Here is a 7,436-nt window from a genome sequence, read left to right as displayed (position 1 = left end):
TGCACCACATGCCACCGAGCTTTGAGGTTGCAACTTTTAAAGAACTTATCGACCTAGCAGAGCTGTTTGTTCCTATAATTTTGAATATATTTATTTTTCTTTTTTCCCTCTCTGTTCTTTTCCTTTGGAAGACATTTAAAGGACATGCAGACTACTTGTCTCTCCTCCAGACAAAATCCTCTCTCTCATGGTATAAAAAGTAGTTCTCTCCCACTGGGAGTTCCCATTGCTATAGTCTCTCTTATTTAATCCTTTTCTTTCTGCTTAATTATGTTAAGCTTCAAAACAAATAAGACTTGCTCTGACCTCAGAGTTAGAGGTCACAGCACTGAGGTGTTAAAAGAAAATCTTTTCTAGAGCCCAGGCATTCAGAACTTCAGTAAAGTACTAGGAAGGCATGTCTAGTGCAGAAGCAAGGGAGAACACAAAGTAAGGTGATTTGTTATTGCCTGCACAAAAGACTAAGCATTTTGCACTGTTGCTGCATCCTTTTTTTAAGATCCCAGCTCTTCCATTATCCCCCATGTTTCTTAGTGCAGACAAGAAAGGGTTGTTGAAAGAGCTGTTGGCCATACAGTGCACACTGCAGGCACAGCATATGGCATACCAATGGCTCTATTGTCAGTAGGCCCAAGACCACAGAGGAATGAAACATTGCTGACTTTAACTGAATAGTGGTCTTGGCTAATGAGAAGGAATCCAGTGTAATTTATTCTCTCGTCCCGGGGAGGGGGGTTAGGGGTGGGTAACAAACCACAAAACCAAAGAACTATAACATGTTTTTTTAACCACTTGCAGAATAAGAAAGAAAAAATTAGTTGTCAGATATTGATTGTATAACATAAAGCGGAATAATTCTCTAGAGTTTTTAGAGCTATAATGGTAGAACTAATTTAAATTCTGGTTCTTTTTCATGCAGTAATAAAGATTAGGTGTCAGCTGAATTAGCATTTAAACTAACCGTTGTAGTCAATATAGCAGGATTAACTGCAAATTACAATCTTCAGTTCACTTTTTCATTGTAATTTGCCCATTGTGAGATTTTTCCCAGGCCAATAGATATTTTGTTTAATACAAACAAAATCCTTTTCATCTAGAATGCAGCCAAATTCCACTGCAAGAAACATGGTTAGCTGGGTATAAAGCTGTAACAGCTAAATCCATGCTTGAACATATATAACAGAGACTTAAAATACCCTGGAATGTATTTTTCAGCTGGAATAACTGGTCATAATTCTAATAAAGTTATTTTGACACACATCAGTTGTGTTGCTTTAGTCTTTTAAAGCACTGTATTTAATTTTGTGTTTGTGTCATCAAGAGTGTTCAGTAAAATGTGCTTAAATGCACATATATGCTCTCCTAAATACAATTCAGAACAATAGAGGAAGAAAAATAACAATTACTGAACACTTCAAGAGGATTTTTTTTTTTTTTTTAAAGAAGATGGTCTTTGGTTTATAAAACCCAGAAACGATTCTAAAACATGTGACTGCAGCTGCTCTTTCCCATCACTAGGTCGAGCTATTACCTCAAAATGAGAAAGTGTCATCCTGCTAGTATTGTTACCAGAAATAGAGGTGTAGAACAAATACAACAAAGGTCTGCAACGAAATAACTAGACTGGCAAATATAACACTTTGCAGTGTGAAAAATAAACAACTGCACTATCACATACACCAACTATTTTCTGTACAAGAAAAAAATGTAATACTCAAAGTAATTTTTTCCCATTTTCTCACAGAAGTACACACTAAAATAGAATTCACTTCACAGTATATATTGGCATCTCACTAATTTTGTTAAATCGAGCAATACTGAGCCCTTCAAATGATCACCTTCTTTCTTCATTATAGCTACTTATTCTGCTTTTTCCTAGGAATTAATTCTGAATTCTGTACAGAGGTAAACTTCTGTTGTTTTTACTGCTACCGTATAAACAGAAAAATGGAATGTCTCTCCTCCCTATTCTTCTCTAGCTAGAAACTCTAACAACAGACTTCATAAAAATAGCTTTATCTCTTTACGTATAAAGAGAAGAAATAGAATTCTTCCTGATTAGAAAAAGAGAAGAAAAACAAAAAGAGAAGAAAAATAATTCTAAAGGAACTCAAAATGCAGTATCAATTCAAAAGGGTTAAAAGAATTAAACAATTAATGATTGCAAAGTGGAAGAAGAGTTAGCTCTGCATTCTAATTTTTACTGAACAATACCTCATCTCTTATCACAGATGCCAGATAATGTTGGTATTTTTACTATTCTAACAGGATAATTTCCAATATTAATTCCAACATTTTTATTAAGCTTTTTTTTGTTGTTTTTTTTCCAAAGAAACACGAGCCAACTAAAATCTTCTATCAACTCTCACAGAAATACAATTATACAAAAATGACACTTTATAGCAGCATTACTCTGAATCTCATTTCAGCTGACAACTATGCCCTGAACCTCTTTGCTTTTGCCAGGAAGAGGTACAAGACAGGCAAAAAAAAGAATGTGTCTACAAGTGTTGGCTACACCTCAAGCTGTTCTGGAATGCATCTCTTTTATTAGAGACTTTTTTATTAGAGAATTTATTATTTTATTATTATTGTAGGATTTGACAGAGAAAATATTTGCACTTGCACTGGCTAACTTTTAAGTTGCATCCATATGTAAAATAAACAGAAATATACGTATCAATAGAGAAATATATCAGTAACAAGAACAAAGAGAAATGTATTTTTCTTAAGTGCTTAAAGTAGGTTTTGTGAGGCCATTTCTGTAAATAAATCAGGGCCAGAAAGTAAATTCAAGTATGGGAGGCTGATTAATTATTAGCACACTCATCGGTGTGATTTATGTCCATGCCAAGTAGCATTCCTTGAGAAAATCTCTGGGCAAGGTTTAGAGAGTAACACTTGCCAAGAGCTATTTCTAAAGAGCAATATGGACAAGACTGAAGTTTCAGTCCATCCACAGTGCAGCCCTCCAAGGGAGTCCCCAGCAGACTTCCTAACCTGTCAGTGCTCCTGCATGCCCTCCCACCACATCCCACAGCGCTGAAAATGAGTGTCATTTTCTCAGTTTAATTATGGGAAAATCTCATTCTGGTGGGCTGCAACACAGCCCTCAACTTACTTTGAACTGAAAAATTGTAAAATAATTATGTCAAAGAATGGTCCCTGGCACTTTTTCATCCATAGAAATACAGATGTAGTCCAGAGCATTCTGAAGTAGACTTTGGGGCAGGTCTGTAAGCCGGATAGAAACATTGTGGGAAGTGCTCTTCTTGCAGAATTTCCAGAATGATAGTTTATTACAGTTTGTCTGATATTTCCAATCAAAATGCAAAGACATTTAATATTTAATGTTGATAATGAACAAACCCTCTTTATTTCAAATTGGTTTAAAGTGTTCTTTAAAATATTACATTTTTAGCAAGATCCAGTGATTAATTTCTTATTCCACCACTCAAAATGTATCACTAAAGTTTTTGGCACACACTGAATACTAATCTATAAGTTGACAATGGCTTGTTTTAAGTCAAGTATTTGTTGCAAGCAGATCTGGTTAACACAAATAGCAGTGTAGAGATTGTACATTGTTTAAATGCAGACAGTACTTCTAACTTCACAGATCAGTAATGTGTATCATTACATGGCAATTCTACTATTGTTTGTGCAAGAAATATAGTGAGTAAAGATCCGTATTAGAACCGGATGTCAGATTTTCAACCAACTGGTGTTCTTATGGGTAAAAGGAAGGTGGGGTGATACATTTCAGCACAGAGAACCTTCTTTATTATGTTATAATCTGCTTTATCTGATGCAGTAATCAAACAGATTACAGTAAATAAGGTAAATCAGTTTTACAGCTCCAATATGATTCTGACTGTTCTAGGACACCACAGCACCAAACTAGTGCGTCCTGTCCCAAGTCAAGTGGGCAACGGTGCAGTAGGAAATTGAAACTCCGTTCACTTTCCTAAAGGCATTTGTTCTGCTCTAGGAATTAGGGTAGGCATGGATAATACTCGTACTTGATCTGGTCCAGTGTGCCTGCAACTACCATTTGTGGGTTCACAAGTTGACACAGAACAGGTGATATGTTCTTCAGAGAAGAACGGCCTCACTGAATCTGAACGGTCAAGTTAGTAGGATTTTTTATAAATAATATTAAACAAATAAGGCATTACATTTAATCTGGTTGCCTGTTTGACCAAATGGGGGTGAACAGAGAACATAAAAGTAGCATTCAGTCAAATTATATGGAAATTACTCATTAATATATATTTTCATGGTCTTGCTGATGACCCGTAAAAGCAATGGCATAAACAGAGTCAAGATAAGACCATTTATAATGGAAAAAAATATTAAGAGAGCAGAATAGTTATGAATGGAAGCATGTAGAATTTGGTCTGGTAAAGCTGGTTCCTTGTCAGCCATGAGCATGTAGAAAGCTGCTTACAGAAGAAAATCACAGTTTCACTGCAGATATTTATTAGATATCCAATTAAATATTTAAATGTTATGTATGTAGTCAGTGACTTGCTAAATCACACAGCCTCACAACAGCCATAGCATTTTGCCTTCCACCCTAACTTTGTGTCAGCTTTCTTGTTTAGAAAGCTGTTGTCTCAGACTCCTGTGCGTGGAAATGAAGAGAGTTGAGTAGTAGCTGATCTGTGAGTGGGCTTTTATGGTAGGTACATACTTGGGAGTGCTATCCAGAGGGCTTAGGGGTGAAAATGCCCAGTTAAGCAGCTCATGAAGACCTACCTAGTGATGAATAAAGGGATTAAGGGCCTGCTACCCCACTTCTGCCCTGCACATTTTGGAAGCACGCAGGAAACAGTCTTTATGTTGAATATGGCCAGCCCTCCTAGGTAGGGAAAGTTCTCATTCTTTTGTATATACTGACATGAAGACCAAAGTGATTTATTCCCTTTTAAATTAAACTACTAAAGATTTAATTTCCTTCTCATTTGTTTCCAGCTACACATGCCAAAAGGTAAGTGATGTGAATCTCATTGCCATGTTACCATGATACCAGTGTGTCCCCCATGAGTGCTGGGCCTTCTCAGTAGCAGAGGAGAGTCTTCTGTAGAAGTAGCACATAGAAAGGGACTGTGGTCAAGCAGATCTGCACACCCTGCAAGCAAGGAAGAGCACCAGACCTGCTCCCCCATTCCAACTCAGCAAGAGATGGCTTTTCCCTCTACATAGCTACCCAGAGGCAGTTTGTTATGCAAACAGCAGTGCTGCACAGCAGGTGTGGAAGTGTGTTTGCTACCACTGCACGTGCAGGGCAGCCCCTTGGAGGGGCACATTCCCTTACCCTGAACTGCCAGAGATTGCTCATCTATCCCCGAGTTAAAAAAACCCAACTGCATGTATGTGTGGTATGTAAATGTCTCCATAAAATGATACACAGCCATTACAATGTGGCCAAACAAGTCACATTCGTTAAAGCAAACTTTGTGTAAATCAGTATTAGTAGGCAAGCTGTGATTGACTTTTGTTAAATTACAGTACATTCCACCTTTTCTGTCTTTGAAATTTTCCTTTCAAACTAGCCTAACAAAGAGTGAAATGGCTCAATGAACATGTTGGTATGAAAAAGTGTAGCACTTCATGCATACACATACACATATGGAATATACGTGGGCCACAGTCCTTGGCAGTAGAAGTCCCATGATGCAAGACCAGGCTTTAGAGTTTTCCAAGTGAAATGAAGTCTTACATTCAACTCAATCATACTGCATTATCTGTAATGTGAGACATTTTGAAAATCTCACTTAATCTATTTCAGAATTTTAAGGCATGCCCTAGACATGGGTGGACACAACTCCTATCAAAATTTGGTGAGGCATAAAAAAAGGGAAATGAGAAGACAGACACCTCTATTTCTTCAGCACCCTTTGCAATTTCCATTATCTTTGTTATTGTTTATAGTCTAATTTCTTAATGCCACACACCCAAACTTCCCCCTGCAAGCGTACTCACCTCACTTCTGCCCTTTCTTCTATGATGAAACTAGTTCAAGGAGATACCATTCACCAAGTTGCTTGTAATTTTTATATTAAGGGGGGCAGCAAACTGTGGGATGGGGCAGGAATGAGAAACTATGACCTGAAGCCATATGCGACCTGGGAGCTTCTTAAACCAGTACAAAAGCCAGCATCTCCTGAATGACCAATCATCCAGACAAAAAGAACTAAAGGACGAAAGTTTTGGAGAGAGGGGAGGCAGAAAGCAAACACACAGATCTATAGTCACGAAGAGGCAAAGCTATGGTTTGGACTGAACCCCTGGACAGGCTGGAGGAAGGACTGAGAACTATGGGGAGGGAGGAGATACGGTGAGATGTCAAGAGCAGTGTGTGCAGTGACCTCCATTTACAGAAACACTAGTGGCCCTCAGCATGGCCCAGTTCTTGTCTGCACATACCTGCACCCAAGTCCTTTTTAAAAAAACCCCAGACAACAAAACCTCTACCTGTTAAGTGCAGAGCTCCTTTAACTACCCGCTATTTGCAAAATTATATCCTTCGGTTACACTGTAATGTGAACCCCCTTTTAAATCTATAATCCATCTTCATATTTAATAGCTTTTTCCTTAGAAAAGATATCGAGAGAAACGTCACGGATGTTAAAAAGGTAGGCAGCATTAGCACGGGGAGATAAGGCACGATTTCAGAGGGTTCGGTTACCTAGCAACGGCCCTTGCAGTTGCCTAATGGCATTTTGGAAGTGCAGAGGCTCCAGACCACAGAAGTGAAGGGAATGAGGTGCTGGAAAGCCACGGAGCTCCGCAGCCGGGCCTGAGCACACGACACAGCCGCTGCCAGGCACGACCAGAGCAAGGTAACGCGATAAAAGGGTGGGAAGGACCACCCCGCGGGGCATTTCTTCCCTAACGTGTCTGAAGAGGCAGGGGAGGCACCACGGCCAAAACACTTCGCCACCTAGACCTTGAAGCGGTCAAGAGGCGGTGAAGCTCATCGCCCTCCCGTCTCTCCCTTGCCCTCACATGCTCTCCCCTTTCCGCCCTCTGCCATTTTTTTCACCCCCACACCTCACAGCCCTGACCAGGCGGCCAAGAGAGCCGGCCGCCGCCCTCACGCTGCAGCTCCGGCCCGCAGCACCCGCCTTCACCCACCGCCGCCGCGCCGGCGGCCTCCCCACGCGGAACCCGCGGCCTCTACTCGCGGCCTGGCCCAACGCCGTGGCCCCGCTCCCGCCGGACAAGCGTGGGGCGGGGCGGTGTGGGGGAACAGGGCGGGATCCCACCCCCACGCGCGATTCCCGCGCAGCAGGGCAGCGCGGTCAGTGCTCCGGCCGTGTGCGCGCGCTAGTGGGACAGCGCGAGCGAGCTGCCACGCGGCGCTGCTTGCGGGGCGGGCAAGGGTTAAATGCGCGGGCCGCGACCGGCCACGCCCTCGGCGCTCGCCG

Source organism: Strix uralensis, chromosome 1 (genome assembly GCF_047716275.1).
Source record: "Strix uralensis isolate ZFMK-TIS-50842 chromosome 1, bStrUra1, whole genome shotgun sequence".
NCBI classification, from domain to species: domain Eukaryota; kingdom Metazoa; phylum Chordata; class Aves; order Strigiformes; family Strigidae; genus Strix; species Strix uralensis.
Note: the sequence above shows the minus strand (reverse complement) of the source record.